A 16,721-nucleotide genomic window follows, 5' to 3' on the forward strand; every position below is an offset into this window, starting at 1 on the left:
ATGCGGAACGCAATGCCATCCACAGCCTCAGAAACAACTCTGACATCATAATCAAAAAGGCTGACAAAGGAGGTGCTGTCGTCATCATGAATAGGTCGGAATATGAACAAGAGGCTGCTCGGCAGCTCTCCAACACGAGTTTCTACAAGCCATTACCCTATGATCCCACTGAGAGTTACCAAGTGCTGCTGGCCAGTGCTGATTGGCAGCCCGACAGCAGCATGGGGAAGTTCCCCATAAATATGGGCTGAGAGGGGAACCTTGCTGCACAAATCTCACCCCTCCTGAGGATGAAGATGTTGGCTCACTTCAGGAACATCCCCAAGCACCTGCTGCAGACCCAAGAATACCCCTCTGTGTGAGGGGGAAATTGGGAGCCAGGGATGTGCATCATTGCTTGGACTCAGTGGGAATCCTCCTGAGCAAGTGATACAGCCCCAGCTTGAATTACCTTTTCAATGGCCACATCTGTATAGTGGAAACTCCATTCATGGAGCTCCTAGAGGCAGCCAACTGGAAGAAGCCTCATCTGCATCTACCTGTTCTTGGGGAGCAGTAGAGTTTATACCATGGGGCCTTGAGAAAAGTATTTAGAGGGAACCCCAAGGTGGTAAACTCTGCCCAGTTCCATGTCCCAGGGCTTTCTTCTAGAAATATTGCTGTGGGAGGGTTCTATATTCTTTACCTCTTTGTGCCCTTTTCACTATTTTTAAATATGGAGAGGACTGAGGGCCTGGTAGTTGGGGCACTGGCCTGGTATGTAGGAGACCCAGGTTTGAGTCCCTGCTCCACCGCAGAGTTAACCTAGGCAAGTCACTTAGCCTCTCTGTTCCTTAGTTCCCCCTCTGAACATGGGATCTTGGAGAGAGAATGGGCACCACTGGGATAAAAGCATTTAAATGATGCCCTTACAGCCGAGTCAGCAATAGGATATATGGATGGGTTTTAAGTATCTGTGATTTTAATTTCTCTCTTTCTCCTTTCAGAAAGAACAAAAATTTCCTGAACCACCACCCTCAGACTTGACACATAGCTGCCCATGACCCTTCAATTTTACAATTCTTCAACCAGTTTTCTACCCAAGCCAAGATGAATTTAACTATATTTTACATTTTGCCTAAAGCTGTATTTATTTCAGTGAAGTTTGGCCTGACTTGCTCCTTATAGCTCCAGTTGGAGTTTATTATGGGGCTTCAGAGTTTGTCTAATATCCATTCTATTAATTTACTCAGAATTTAAAATGAGATTTTCCAGATAATTGCTCAGAACGCTTTGATTTTAGATTTTAAAAACTGGTACTATATTATGTTTGGTCTTCTCTTCTCCCAAATCCTCCGAGACTTCTCCAGTTCTAGATAGCTTTTCAAAAAATAATCCCAATGGTGGAGAAAATGTCTTGGGCCAAGTGAATACCCCATTACATAGAAATAAATGCTTTCCATTACAGTTAACTGTGGTATTGTAATTTGCCTTTCATTCAATTTTCACTTGCCTTTTTACTTCTGTGAAGACTTCCTTATTTCTGCTTGCGGTGGAATGTTGTCATGCCAACAGAGCTAAAATAGTATCCAGATCATAGTCCTAGAAGAGAGGAGTGAATGGTGGTGATGTTGGGAAATCATAAAGACGTTCACTAGCTGGAGCCGCTGGAATGCTATTTACAAGAGAAAAAAAAAGGTACAGGAGAGTGATAATCTACCAGAAAATAGATGAATTAATAATTAACATTTACAGGCTACTGATGAGGAACTAGCTAAACAAATTTGTATTTTTTTGTGTTCTAATTCTGAAATCTTTCATTGATTTCCATGGGAGTTTTGCTTCAGTAAAGACTCAGTAAATACATAAGGCTTTGGCAAACCAGTGCTTTCATTTATTTGCCCCTGGTTAGCTGTGATGTTTTTCTTTGTATGCCAGACTCTGATGAACACTATTGCTTCCTTCCAATGATGCTAGCTGGGGGGAGAAGGTTGTGGGACTGGGTGGTCTGAGAGGGGTCAGCTCACTGTTGATTGGGAGTGAATATAAAGGAAATTCAGAATCTTCCCAGAGCAATTACCTGGTAAAGAATATTGTTTCCTGTAACAACATACCTCTTTCATCACCTCAGGGCTCAGCTTTTCTTCCTCTGGCATTGAGGGGGCCTGGTGTAAATACTTCATGGTGGTTTACTTACAATATTTCACAGGATAGACCTTAGGACTGCCCAGAAGGCTTCTTTAAACAGAAAGCTTGCATTGCTTAACTCCCCCTGCCTCTTCTTATACTGGCTATCCGTTGCCAGCCATCCTCTCTAACCCACTTTGGGCCCAGCTGTGATGGGAACTAAGGCCTGCTCCACAGACAGAAATAAACACAAGATTTCCTCTTACAGGAAAAACTGCTCTTTACCTAGGAGAAGCCTTTTTCCCCCTCACTGCACACAACTCTTCTGCAGCGTGCTTCTCATCCCTTCCCTTTTCTATCTCCCTGGAAGAGGTTTTTTAAGGTCACAGACTGCCCTTAATTAGATTCAGGTGTCCATAATTAACCTGAGGTAACCTTTTTCAGTTCATAGGAAAAAGGGCTTTAACCATTCTAAGACTGATATGCCTGTCTTCAACTTCCCTTCCAGAACTATCAGGTCTGACTTTGTCACACCCTCTATTTTTCTTCATAATAGAAAGTAGTAAAAAGGCTATAGTATATTTTGTAGAATGGTGAAGTCGTAGGGCTTGTCTACATAAGGAAGTTAGTGCACAGAAAGCTAAGGCATGAATTTAGAGCACACTAGATATGTTGCGCAAACTTCCCCTGTGGACACTTTTACTCCAGCTTGGCACTAAAGGTGTGTCTACACTACATTTTAAAACCTGTGGCAGCAAGTCTCAGAGCCCAGGTCTACAGACTTGGGCTCATGCTATGGTGCTAAAAACAGCCTGAGCCTCTACGTAGCTGTTTTTAGCACCCTAGCATGAGCCCTGTAGACCCAGGCTCTGAGACTTGTTGCCAAAGGCTTTAAAATGCAGCCTAGACATACTCTACAAGAGGCTTCTGGTGGTTTAGCTTAGTACACTTTCAAGTGGACTAAGGGCTAGTCTACATGGTGCTTTCATTTCCCCTAGAGTGGTGTAATTTCCAGCTGGAGGAGACATACCCATCTAGGTCTGATCAAGCTAGCGCACTAAAAGTAGAGTGTGGCCACTGCACCATGTGGGGTGGGAGGTGCTAACTGTCCGAGTATGATCCTGACCAAAACATTCAGCATGTACTTGGGGCAGTTAGCTCCTGCCACTGTCACAGCTACACACTATTTTTAGACACTAGCTCAAGCACACCTAGACAGGTATGTCTGCTCCAGCTGGAATTTACACTGCCAGCTCCAAGTGTGGACATAACCTTAGAAGCATGGAACCTCTCTAAAGCAGTGCCTCTATTATTAAATCTTTCCTGAGAAGTGCAAGGAGACAGACCTGTCCTGGGTGCAAATGACTAAACAGGTGCTTTAACAAAGTGAGGATTAGCGAGTCTCCCATAAATCCTGTATCAGGTGTTTCCCTGAACTGGTTGGTGGTGGTCCAACTTTTTAATGACACTTCATACTGGAGAAAACCCCACTTCACTCCCACACATTTTCCTGGGATTCTCTCTTTTAGTGATCCTGGGGCTTGCACAGCAGCAGAAGGGAGTTTGCAAAACTGGTGGTCTGTGTGGACTATTGTTTGAAAGTACTTGACAGGGCTATTTCCAGGTTTAATTGCCAACAGTTAAAGTGAGGCAGTAAACTTTTCTGTACTTGAAAACTTTAAAAGAAACACTGTAATATTAGTTTTATGTGAAACTGTGGATTTATTTGAGAAATATTTTAGTTTTGCCAATTTTCATGCACCTGAAGTTTCCCATTTGCAGGTAATTTCAAGCAAACAGGAATCTAGTAACCATTTCTTTTAAATATGGGCTCATTTCTAAATGAGAATTATTCTGATCTAGTGCTATTTTATTTTTTAAAAAGGCCCAGTTTGGAATTTCCAGTATGCTAACATTTCAAATACCTGTAAAGATATTTTGTACACCTTTAATTCTAATTCATCATTAAATAAAAGACACTTTACAGGTATTAAGTGTAAGCTCATTATTTCTAATGTGATAGATGGATTTGAAAAAGGAATTTAATTAAACATCCAGTTCTGACCTCAGATAACCTTAATATCTTTCCTTTGCCTAGCAACCACATTATACTAAATCTAATGCAGCTTTACCATAAATGTTATACACTAGTGTATATGAATTTTAGCTTATGGGCAGCAATTCTCTTGTAAGTCTAATATTTTGCCTACATTAGTTTTACTGCAGACAGAAAAAGGAGGGACCAGTCATTAATAATATGCAACAAGTGCAAGAGAATAATCATGGTGTTTGTAAGGGTGACAGAAGTAATTGAACAAACATGGACAAAACAAAATGCAGGAATAAATCACTCAGCGTACAGTGGAGCCGAGAAATCTCAAAATAGAGAGGCTCACTGTGGAAAGAAAAGGAAGCAGTACACATATGTTTGTCTGAAAAACACTTAAAGGCCTCTTCAGGCAGAGAGATTACTATCTATACAGTACATGAACAGCATGTTAAAAAGTTAGAAGGCTGTCAGAAAAATGCTAACTGTAAAAAAAAATATTGCCTGACATCATTCCAATGGAGTCAATGACTGGTGATCTCAACCCTCTACTTGTTTGCAAATGGGGAAGGAGAGGGAGCTGGAAGCCCCTCCCAACTCAGCACACCAGTGCAAGACACAGGCACAATGAAGCCACTCATGCTCCCAGGGTGAAGTTAATCCCAATGCAGAGGCCATAAGCAAGAGTTTAAAGGTTTTTCACAGGCCCTCTGACCTAGAGAATACAAGGATAGGGTCCTACCAGTGTTGCTGGCAGCACTATGCAGCTACATGACCACAGCCTGGCTCTCTCGCACACCAGCTAATGACTGGAGAGCCCTAGGGACAGAGAGTGCATACTGCATTTTTAGTACAGGTTCAGCAAGCACTGCTTTGGAAGGCACTCCCCATGGAGGCATGAGACCATATGCAAAGGGATTGATCCTGCTCTATAAACGTTAATTTTTGATCCATTGACTTGACTGGAAACAGGATCAAACCCACAGTGCCTCCTTTGTCCACCACCTGAACGCTATTGATACTGCCCACACATGCACCACTGCTACCCAGTGTCTGGGTATGTCTACACTCAGAGCTAGGGGTTTGATTCCCAGTTTGCGTATTCACGCTCATGCAAGCTGTCATTGAGCTAGCACACTAAAAACCATAGTGTAACTGTGATACCACAGGAGCAGCAGCACAGGCTAGCTTCCCTGAGCACAAACTCACTAGGACCCCATGGGCATGCACTCAGGCAGCTAGGCGCTCACTACTGCCTGTACTGCCATGACTACCTGACTACTTTGAGCACACTAGCTCAAGGAGAGTTAGCACGAGTATGTCTATGTGAGCTGGGAATCACACCCCTAGCTCCAGATGTAGACATAGCCTCAGGGCCATAATTTGACCCATAGTGTTATACAATTCACTGTAGATTTCTGCCGCTTGTATTACTGTTTTGTCCAGGTCATAACTGAATGGTCTTTGTAACACAGGAACAAAAGGAAAGCCACATTGTAGCACCAGCTATAAAATAAGGATAACGAGTAACTATTCATTTCACAAGACTTAATTAAAAAAAATGTTGAGAAAGCTATTTCTTTAAAAGATAAGCAGGAAAACTAGGATCTTCATTAAAGCCCCCATTTTCCCTTTTTATTATCTAAGTATTCTGGGGACCTTAAAAATCATTAGTCTATCTACATAAATCAAATATACATAAATCTTTATATTTTGGAATTGACAAACACCCAGGCTTTTTGCAAAAGGTTGAATTATGGATTTGTCAAGGTTCCTCCCCCACTCTGAACTCTAGGGTACAGATGTGGGAACCTGCATGAAAAACCTCCTAAGCTCCTCTTTACCAGCTTAGGTCAAAACTTCCCCAAGGTACAGAATATTCCACCCGTCGTCCTTGGATTGGCCGCTACCACCACCAAACTAATACTGGTTACTGGGGAAGAGCTGTTTGGACGCGTCTTTCCCCCCAAAATACTTCCCAAAACCTTGCACCCCACTTCCTGGACAAGGTTTGGTAAAAAGCCTCACCAATTTGCCTAGGTGACTACAGACCCAGACCCTTGGATCTGAGAACAATGAAAAAGCATTCAGTTTTCTTACAAGAAGACTTTTAATAAAAATAGAAGTAAATAGAAATAAAGAAATCCCCCCTGTAAAATCAGGATGGTAGATATCTTACAGGGTAATTAGATTCAAAAAACATAGAGAACCCCTCTAGGCAAAACCTTAAGTTACAAAAAAGATACACAGACAAATAGTTATTCTATTCAGCACAATTCTTTTCTCAGCCATTTAAAGAAATCATAATCTAACACATACCTAGCTAGATTACTTACTAAAAGTTCTAAGACTCCATTCCTGGTCTATCCCCAGCAGAAACCAGCATATAGACAGACACACAGACCCTTTGTTTCTCTCCCTCCTCCCAGCTTTTGAAAGTATCTTGTCTCCTCATTGGTCATTTTGGTCAGGTGCCAGCGAGGTTACCTTTAGCTTCTTAACCCTTTACAGGTGAGAGGAGCTTTCCCCTGGCCAGGAGGGATTTCAAAGGGGTTTACCCTTCCCTTTATATTTATGACAGGATTCCTTACTTCTTTTAATCTGAGGCTCTTCTTTATAGTCTCACCAGAAGAGTTACTCCATGTATTACCAATCTGTGGTACTTTATTAACCTTACTGCAAATAGCTCCCTGCAGGGGACCATGTTTTTAGCCATTTTTCAAACAACTTGGTATGATGAGTGATCTGTGTGGCACATACAAAGCATCTCCCTTTATTTTATAAACATGTGTTTTTCAAATGTAACTTGTTTGCAAGAGAAACTTACTTCCATCAAAAAACAGCTGCCTTGACCTGCTCGACAGATGCAAAAAGATCCAGTCAGTCATTGTTCTCGTGCCCTCGTAACTTGAGCAAGCATTTCAAAAAACTTCACTGCACTTTCTATTTTTCCAAGACAAGATGTCCTACTTAACATGTCCCTTTATAGGTTATCTGTTGTCTAAACCAAGTAAATGAAAAGTATTCCACTGTTCCATTATTCACACTAAACTCTCTGTACTTCACAGAAATGACAGTTCACTTAGAAACATTAGTCTCCATGCAACAACTGTGCACATAAAAAAATGTAACCTGTTTCATGAAATCCCACACATCCAAAGATGCTGCAAAGTGTGCCGTTTTAAGAAGTAGGTATGAGACATTTTAAAAACAATGGGACCAATCCTGTCACGGCTTTGCATGGAAAGTTTTCATTGACTAAGTGAGACTCTACAGGTTGGGAAAATTGTTTTTAAAAATCATCACACACATTATAGCATCTCACTTGTGATCTGACACTGCAAATACACATGTGTTTCATTTTTCTCATGTGAACAATCCCAATTAAGTCAATGGGATTGATTTATATGTCTAATTTGTTGACAACTCTCAAGATTTTAAACACAATATTTGGAGGTTTTCTTAAAGCCCCAGCTCCCAGGGACAGGATAAATCTACACTTAAAATGATATGGCAGCACAGCTCCACCAATGTAGTTCTTCTGTGTAGATACTTATCACAGCAATGGGCAGATGGGCATCACCACCAAGTCCTGTGTTTTGGATGATTTTGTTAGTTGTTTAAAAAAAGCCTCATCCACCTCTTCTTCCTACTTAGATGGTCTGTAGTAGACATTTACCATAACATCACCCTTGCTTTGAAACCCTTTTATCCTTAAACAGAGACTTTCAACAGGTCTTCCTCCCACTTCTTTCTCAACCTCAGTACAAGTGTTTACATCTCTGTTACACAGTGCGACACCTCCTCCCTTTTTCCCCCGGCTGCCCTTCCTGAACAAGCTGTACCTCCTATACCAATATTCCAGTCATGTGAATTCTCACCAAATTTCTGTGACACCAATTATGTCATAATGACAGGTTTCAGAGTAGCAGCCGCCGTGTTAGTCTGTATTCGCAAAAAGAAAAGGAGGACTTGTGGCACCTGTAGCTCACGAAAGCTCATGCTCAAATAAATTGGTTAGTCTCTAAGGTGCCACAAGTCCTCCTTTTCTTCATGTCATAATTGTGATTATTCACTAGTATTTCTAGTTCTTCCTGTTTATTCCCCATACTTCTTGCATTAGTATACAGACATCTTAGGTGTCTATTAGATTTTCCCTCTGTAATCCTTCATTTCTCCTTTGTCCCTGCTGTGCTTGCCCATGTTTCCCCCAGATTACGACCCTTCATCCAGGTGTCCGTGTTTTGGACTTATCTGTGGGCTTGAGTCTCCTGCCCCCATCGAACCTAGTTTAAAGTCCACCTCACTAGGTTAGCCAGCCTGTATCCGAAGATACTCTGCCCCTTCCTTGATAGGTGGATCCCATCTCTGTGCAGCAGTCCTTCTCAAAATATGATCCCATGGTCAAGGAAGCCAAAGCCCTCTTGGTGACACCATTAGTGCACACATGGATGAGTGGCATGAGAGAGTCATCAGAGAGCCAGATGATCTTTGACAACCCCTCCATAAGGTCTTGAATACAGGCTCCACCAGGCAGCACACCTCCTGGGATGCCAGGTCAGGCCTGTGGATAGTAGCCTCCTCCTTAGAAGGCAGTCATAGACCACCACAACCCTTTGTTTCTTCTTAGGAGTGGTGGCCATAATCCACCCAGGCTTGGGGGTACAGGGCTTCTTTTCTTCCCCCTTTGGGGGAAGATCCCTCATCACCAGGGCAGCACACCTGTTTTATATCTTTATGGATGGAGCATTCTGGGAGCAGGGGTGGAGCACTGCCTCCTGCCAGAAGTAACCAGGAGACAGGTTCTTCCCTGTGAAGGAGCAGCTTCCGCCTCCCTTGGTAGTGCTATTGCAGACCTCTCCAGCTGGATTTCCTTCCTCAAACTTGGAGGTCACCAGATGCATGTTTTCAATTGTGGGGGAGGGATAGCTCAGTGGTTTGAGCATTGGCCTGCTAAACCCAGGGTTGTGAGTTCAATTCTTGGGAGGGCCACTTAGGGATCTGGGGCAAAAATTGGGGGTTGGTCCTGCTTTGAGCAGGGGGTTGGACTAGATGACCTCCTGAGGTCCCTTCCAACCCTGATATTCTATGATTCAATTAACTCCTCTTATGCATGGATGCTTGTAGCAGCGCATGACTCACCCTGTGGAGCCTCCTGCTGGTTGTCCAGGAATTAGCTCTCTTTTTACCAGCTCCAGAGCACCCTCTGCAGACCGGTGCTTTCACCAGCCCCCTTTGTCCCTCCCAGACCCCAGGCCCCTTTATCTGGGGGGGTTCTGCCCTAGCAGTATCCCCCCACTTTCAGGGTCTCCCCTCCCCAGGGAACCCCCAATCCCACCTTGCCTCAGTGCCTACTGCCAGTCATCATTTAGCCCCCGCTCACTGGGACCAACTGCAGCCTGTAATGGCCACTCACCATTGGCGGGGGGGGGGGGAGTAGGACCTGTTGCCTCTGCCTAGCCCCAGGCTGCCCCTTTGCAGCCCTAGCACCTGGTTTAAGTCCTGCAAAAGGCCCTGCAGCCTGGGGGGCTCTCAGGCTGGAGCTCCCCAGACCCACTTGCCTTTCCCCCAGCACTGCCCTACCTCAGGTCCCAGGCAGCCAGGTCCTTCCCTCTCAAAAGCTAGAGAGAGTAAACTAGCTTCTGCCTCGCAGCCTTTTTATAGGGCCAGCTGAGGCCTGATTGGGGCGTGTCCCAGCTGTGGCTGCTTCCCCAATCAGCCTATTTGCTGCTTTCCCAAGCTACAGCCCTCTTCAGGGCTGTTTTAACCCCCTCAGGGTGGAAGCGGATGATCAGCCTAGACCACCTTCTGTAGCTCTCCTACTTGCTTCCTGCGAGATTCTACCAGTAGACACCTCACACACTGGATGGTCTCCCCAGCCTGGCTTTCTATGAGGAGAAAATGCAGGCCAGTCTCTGCAAATCCACAGCAGGACCCAGGTAGAAGCATGCATGGTCATGTTCTCTGTCTGGATGCAGGTGGAGGAGTCAGGAGCAATGCTGGCATTGGCAATGTGGCCTTTCCCGATCATGCTGATTTTGTTTTTTCTCCCTCCTATACGCTCCTTCTCAGACTCCCCTGTTTGCTGCCTTCCATTTACTAGCTGTTTGCATGAGTGTTTTGGAAGACTGGCACTTAAGGGTTCAATTAAAATCAATGTAAATACCTGAATAGGGCCAGATTCTGATACCCTTACTCACATTGTACCTTACTTCATGTATCGTGCCATTCAAGTCAATAGGACCACTTGTGAAGTAAAGTGCTTCTCTATATAAATAAAAATATAAATCTGGCTAATAAGGTATGCTAGGGTGGCACAGCCTTCATAGAATATGAAAAAGCCCAAAGTTGCGTAAGATGAATTCCTGTCCCCACTTAAATCAACGGCAAAACTCCCACTGAAGTCAGGATTTCACCCATAGTTTTGTGACATTTTGAGAACCATTGTTTTAGTTATTTGAAAAATGTTCTGTGAACTACTCAGGATACCAGTGCTGTATCCTGAGAATTTTCATTGACAATAACTAAATTTAAACAAAAAACTCATTTTTTTTTATTGCCCAGGTCCATTCTAAAAATATATGAGGTACGGGATGTGAATCTAATGAGAAAAATAATCCACAGTGTGGCTACAACAGTGCATACCAATTTTAACTGTCTTTTAATTAGCGTGCTTCCCACTTATATTTGATATATCTGCTACTGTGTATATTGCATAATCTTTATATAACTAGATTTTCTAAGTGATTGTGCATGAGAAGACTCTGAAAAGCAATGAATGCTGTGCACTAGAGCAGGAGAGGTGCTGCAGTCATTTGATTTCAGAGCTGTTTTGCAGCAGTTTAATGTTGCTGTAAAACTAAAAGTTTAAGAATAAGCCGTGGGATGGACCACACTTAGAATGCCACACTCAAGGCAGATGGCAAGAAATTGGATGGATAATCCCCAAAGCTAGTGGTTTATTCTAGAATTAGATTCACCAAGCCAGTAACAAAAGAGCTTCTTCCATACCACACTGGTTAACCAGAAACCAAACACAGTTCCCCTTTAAGCATTCCAGCCATTGGCTCCCATCCAGACAATCAAGTCTAATATAGTGGGAGGTTATTGAAAACCCATTTCACCATATGTGAGGTTCTTACTAATCTCAAAGGATCAGACACTTATCCCCAAATTAATATGAATCTCAGATCTTACCCAAATATCATGCTGTCAGCCAATCCTTGGTAAACTAAATAAAGATTTATTAATAAAAGAAGAGAGTTATAAATGGTTAATAGATCATATACATACAAATGATTGCAAAGTCCTTATATAAGGTCTTCAGCAGTGATGGAATAGACTGCTGGCTTGCAAAAGTCTCCTGGTAACTTTCAAAAGATTGGAAGATCCCTCAGTCCATAGTTCAAGATGCTCCTTTTAATTGTAAATCCACAGTCCAGAGAAGTTGGAGTAGGAAAGAGGCAAAATGGAGGTGTCTCAGGTGTCCTTTTATATTCTTTTCCACATGCATAGAATTTACTGTCCCAAAGACCACAGCCCTTGTGTACGGAAAGTTACTGGCCTAAGATGGAGTCCAGGGTCATATGAGCATATCACATGCCCCTACATGTTTTGCTGAATCACAGGGGGTGGCTATTGGCTTCTCGCTGACTGAAGCATCCACAGGAAAGGCCTACAGGGCGGGATGAGATTCTTCAATGGCACATTGTGAGAGTGGAGTGTCCTTAATGCGTCTTCAGCTAGGGTGACCAGATGTCCCAGTTTCATAGGGACAGTCCCGATTTTGGGAGCTTTTTCTTATATAGGCACCTATTACCCCCCACCCCCTGTCCCGATTTTTTATACTTGCTATCTGGTCACCCTATCTTCAACACATAGCTCTAACCCTAATGTAAATCCATCTGGGATGTGTCACCCAGGAAAACAACACATGTTTAAGATACAAATACATAGCCAGGAAGGGGTTGCAAATACTAATACAGGGAGGGGTTGCAAGTGCTTTGGAGGATAAGATTAAAATTCAAAATGATCTGGACAAATTGGAGAAATGGTCTGAAGTAAATAGGATGAAGTAAATAGGATGATCAGTTGCACACATACAAAATGGGAAATGACTGCCCAGGAAGGAGTACTGTGGAAAGGGATCTCGGGGTCATAGTGGAACACAAGCTAAATATGAGTCAACAGTGTAACGCTGTTGCAAAAAAACTGAACATTATTCTGGGATGTATTAGCAGGAGTGTTGTAAGCAAGACATGAGAAATAATTCTTCTGCTCTACTCCACTCTGATTAGGCCTCAACTGGAGTATTGTGTCCAGTTCTGGGCACCACATTTCAGAAAGGGATGTGGACAAATTGGAGAGAGTCCAGAGAAGAGCAACAAAAATGATTGAAGGTCTAGAAAACATGACCTATGAGGGAAGACTGAAAAAATTGGGTTTGTTTTGTCTGGAAAAGAGAAGACTGAGAGGGGACATGATAACAGTTTTCAACCATGTAAAAGGTTGTTACAAGGAGGAGGAAGAAACATTGTTTTTCTTAACCTCTGAGGATAGGACAAGAAGCAACGGGCTTAAATTGCAGCAAGGGAAGTTTAGGTCGGACATTAGGAAAAACTTCCTGTCAGGGTGATTAAGCACTGGAATAAATTGCCTAGGGAAGTCCTGGAATCTCCATCATTGTAGATTTTTAAGAATAGGATAGACAAACACCTGTCAGGGATGGTCTAGATAATACTTAGTCCTGCCATGAGTGCAGGGGACTGGACTCTCAAGGTCCCTTTCAATTCTATGATTCATAACTCATAACTTCAGCTACAAAGATGACATGCATATAAACAAGATCATCATACTTAGCAATTCATAACTTTTCTATTGATACCTTACATGACATACTTTGTAGAAAATGTATGGAAATTGTGTAACGGTAAAGTAAAAACAGTGACATAAATGGTCACCTTTCTTACACACAGCTCACAACACCTCCACCACAGGATCAGCCCTATAGAGGGCAGGGTTATACAAATGTTTAGGGCTGACTGGTAATGACTGGATTGGTCTAGCCCCTATGACTGCTACAATTAGAGAAGTGCAGCTCTAAATGTTTAATTTTGTAGTCTCTAAGGACAGGAATCACCAATACCCAAGATCCATTTTATTGGAACTTCACAAGTGCCACTGTATTTTATTGTAAGCTGTAACAGATCCTATAAATGTTGCAGTGATTTTATAATTATTATAAAATTGATTTCAGGCATTCAGGTTCTTGAGTGCCTTAGAGTATAAAAATAAAAAAATGCACAGACTGCTTTTTTAAATTTAATTCTGAAATGGATACTTAATTTAGACTCCCAGTAGGCTGACGAGAGAAGTGTATCAAGAGAATTAATCTAAAATTATTTCTTATCTTCTTTGGTTCATAAACTTTGTTTTTGGCATGTCTGTTACAAGAACACATTACGACAGGACAATGTAAGAAATGTTTTCCCAGTTCATTCTATCTTTTTTCTTCTATTTTATGAAACAGAGCAGTTGTTATAAAAATCTTCAGTATGCATATATTCTGTATGGTATACAGAATACGTGATAATGTTTTGTGGTACAAAGGGTTTAGTAGCGTGCATCTGGCATTACACAGTTAATCTCAAATGAGTCCCAATAAAATGTTTATACCGCACTGCATCATCATGTGTTCTCTATGCGTTACCGAAAATCTATTTTAGGAATGTTTTACAGAATTCTAAAAATAATCTCAATAAAATGTTTAAACATCCCTACTTCTTGAAAGGTAGGTTCCTCAGTTACCATAAACCCAACTGTATAGGGCTTAGAGGGCAAAATAAAAACCTCTAAAATGACTTAAAATAGCTTTTCTGTACAGAAAATGGTCATGAATTTGAAGTCCAATATCTCAGGCCAATCTAGATCCTACTCCTACAGAGTCCAGGTCTCTTTGGGAAGCTGCATCTCTCCTCTTCCAAAGTGAACCACCACCAAAACATACATAGGGTCATGAGGCAGAGGACTGCACACAGGACTAATGGCTGAGGAGGTTCCAGCAATAGTAACAGCTGTAGGATTGTAGAGTTCCTCACATGAAGAATACTATAGTAGAGAGCCTTGTTGCCTGGAACTAGAACGTTTACTCATTAGCAATTAGTCAACTGTGATCATCTTAACTAATTATGTGATTTTATTCACGGGTCCATATTTTACTTTAAAAAAACACACTAATTTTTACATATAAGAACATAGGAACGGCCATACTGGATCAGACCAAAGGTCCATCTAGCCCAGTATCCTGTCTTCCAACAGTGGCCAATGCCAAGTGCTTCAGAAAGAATGAACTGAACAGGTAATCTTCAAGTGATCCATCCCCTGACACCCATTAATAAGATAAAATAAAGACACTGCACTTTCGCAAATAATATCTTCATGAGTGAGGCATGTTAACATGTGGATACTTCTACACACTGGTTCAGAACGTCGACATAAAAGGCCTCACTACTACAACTAGATTCACGTGGGCAGCCCCTTGTGCCAACCTAATGATCCAATAAAGTTAGTTGTGCCCTGTTTGGCTGCAGTGGTCTCTTTGCAAGATAGGATTGAAACTGAGTAGCAAAAACAAATGAAAAAGATAGAATTAAATGAAACAAAGAAATGGGAAAAAACAATACCAAGGAAACCTCTTGGACTCAAAGTTGGTCACCTGACCTGCATCCAGAAAGACAATATCTTCTACACTAATGGTGGGAAGGGGGCTGAGAGAATCTAATTTTGTTAACTCTGAGGACAAACTGAAGTCATTGGGTCTTTTACCCTATTCTGCATGCACCTACATTTATTTAGGCAATTCTGAAGGCTTGATCAAAGGTGTACAATTTACCCTGGGCCTGATCCTGAGCAAGAGCAGGCCTCATGTAAACTGTTGGCCTATAAATCTAAGAAGGCTTGCCAGATCTACTCCTATGTTTGCAGTGGTTTTGAGCTTGCCAACATAGTGTTTTCAAATTTTGCCAGTTCAAAAGTGAATTGAAACTTGGATGAATGGTGGGTATTATGACTTTCCTTGCTAGCTGTTTTTTGTTACTAAGTACAAGTGTTTCTTCAGAGCTACATTGATGTTCAGCACTGGAAAATTCAAAAAGCTAGTACATTTCTCTCTGAGGTAAGCAACGTGAATTTCCTTTTGAAATATTAATATTTATTCCTATTAATATGTGGGATGGAGAATTAATGCAACCCTTTTGGTTATTTTGGTCCAGCTCCTAAAAATGCAAAGGTATTGTTACAAATATTACCTATTATTACTGATATACAAGAACAGCAATAGGAGAACCCTTTAGGAATAAATACTGGCCATAGAAGATATATTCTAAAAATTGCCTAAAAATACACTATACTTATAATACTACTATGACCACCTAGCTTTCATCCATAGAACTCAAAGTGCTTTACAAAGGTGGTCCGTATAATTACCTCCATTTTCCATATGGGAAAACTGAGGCATGGGAAGTAAATGACCCAGCTGACCAATGGCAGAACCCAGGTCTTCTGAGTCTCAATCCAGTGCTGTCAACTAGGCAACACTGTCTCCTACTCAATTTTAACCCACCTAGGGTTATACCCCCCTGACCGACATACATTTCACTGACAAAAGTGCCGGTATGGACAGCGCTACATCAGTGGGAGATGATCTCCCTCTGACATAGTTACCGCCACTCATAGGGGGTGGTTTAATTATGCCAACGGGAGATCTCTCTCCTGTAGGCATAGAGTGGCTACACGGGAGACCTTACAGTGGCGCAGCTGCAGCAATAACAGCACAGCCGCTATACAGTCTGTAGTGTAGACACAGCCTTAGTGCGTAATGAAGCATAAACATTTGATGAGTCTAGATATGCATGTAGGCTGTTTGTTTTAAAATCATTTTCTCTAATGCTTTGTTCCATTTGCTAAATAAACCTATTTGTTTTAAGATGGCTGCTTGTCAGCGTATAGCCCTGGCCACCTGCTCCTCATGGGAGGAAATGCAGGGGTCCAGTCAGACCTGCATGGTCAAAAACGGTTGGTATATATGGGTCGTTGTATGCAGATCTTAGTGTTGGAGAATTGCAAAATTCTACCCCAGGCACATAAGGGCACAAGGCCTGACACTTGAGGGGTGCGCTCAGAGACCGGAGAAGGAGCAGCCATGTAAGCAGCCCTGTAACCTTGGCACAAGGCAACATGGACATTTTTGAGGCATCATGAGACATTTTAATCCTGATTATTACTAATACAGGTATTATTCTTTTCCACTTACAGTTTAGCACAAGAAATGCAGGATCAGCCACTCTGTTTATTTTATTCTTGATCCTTACTGAAGTCACTGTAGGTTAAATTTGCTCCTGTGCAGAGGGCCTACATGGGACTTCAATGGCCTGTAGGCCTTTACCGGCTGTTTGCACAGAGCTGAATTTCATTCTGTGAGTTTTGCTATTGACTTCATGGGAGGATAATTTGGCCATATAGAAAGACTGGCATCCTTCTCTCTCTAGCAAACTGCACTCTGCTGTTAAAC

At 42.2% G+C, this 16,721-nt stretch overlaps 1 protein-coding gene and 1 long non-coding RNA gene across 2 annotated transcripts in view; one reads left to right on the top strand and one right to left on the bottom strand.

Moving 5' to 3' along the window:
* The window catches only part of LOC311526845, a 35,196-nt gene extending 33,970 nt beyond the window's left edge, over positions 1 to 1,226 (top strand). Inside the window, exon 3 of the long non-coding RNA XR_014713176.1 lies at positions 987 to 1,226. This is a non-coding gene — a long non-coding RNA (uncharacterized lncRNA). The remainder of the gene's footprint in view (positions 1 to 986) is intronic.
* LOC311526538 (uncharacterized protein) overlaps positions 1 to 16,721 on the bottom strand; it is a 101,781-nt gene that overhangs the window by 62,010 nt on the left and 23,050 nt on the right. The gene's annotated exons all lie outside the window — the stretch shown is intronic.

This window comes from Lepidochelys olivacea, assembly GCF_965140295.1.
Source record: "Lepidochelys olivacea isolate rLepOli2 genome assembly, chromosome: 9".
Lineage (NCBI taxonomy): Eukaryota > Metazoa > Chordata > Testudines > Cheloniidae > Lepidochelys > Lepidochelys olivacea.